General features: G+C 47.0%; 1 pseudogene; it reads right to left on the reverse strand.

Annotated features, from left to right (window-relative positions):
• Positions 1-6: 6 nt before the first annotated feature.
• LOC102857414 lies at positions 7-316 on the reverse strand (annotated as a pseudogene).
• Between the last annotated feature and the right edge of the window lie 265 nt (positions 317-581).

Here is a 581-nt window from a genome sequence, read left to right on the forward strand (position 1 = left end):
AACTGCAGCCGACTACTTTGCGGGGCTTTCCTTCTCAGTCAATTTTGCAGAGGCCTACCCACAGTTTCTTATTATCATCAACCTTTATCAGGTTGATTTGGTGTTCAGCACAAAGGGCCTCTACTAACTTGACATACATAGGCTCATTACAGTTGGATGCAAGCACACATAGATGTGCTTGGCGCTTGTCTAAGGCTTTGGCAGCTTCGCGGATTCCACGTGCTAGGCCATCGTGGATGAGGGCGGTCTTTAGCACCTCTTGTAAAGCGGTGTTAACGTCCATTACACCTCCAGCAGCAATGCCTTCCTCAGCCATGGCGGTGGGTTACGGATGGAGCGAAATCCCGGGCCTCCGCCTCCGGACAACTCAGCGGCGACAGGGGAAAAGCTCAAGCTTTTCTTTAATGAAGTTTATAGTCCTTGGTTTTAGTCCTAGGTCCATGATGCACTTTGAGTTGGTTTTTGTGTATGGAATGAGGTGTGGATCTTCCTTGAATTTTCTACAGATAGTTTTCCAATTTTGCCAACACCATTTGTTAACAAAACTGTCATTTCCCCACTTAACTGATTTCCTCTCCTGT

The sequence above is a fragment of the Elephantulus edwardii genome, unplaced genomic scaffold, assembly GCF_000299155.1.
Source record: "Elephantulus edwardii isolate Elephantulus edwardi_28Jun2011 unplaced genomic scaffold, EleEdw1.0 scaffold06592, whole genome shotgun sequence".
NCBI lineage: Eukaryota > Metazoa > Chordata > Mammalia > Macroscelidea > Macroscelididae > Elephantulus > Elephantulus edwardii.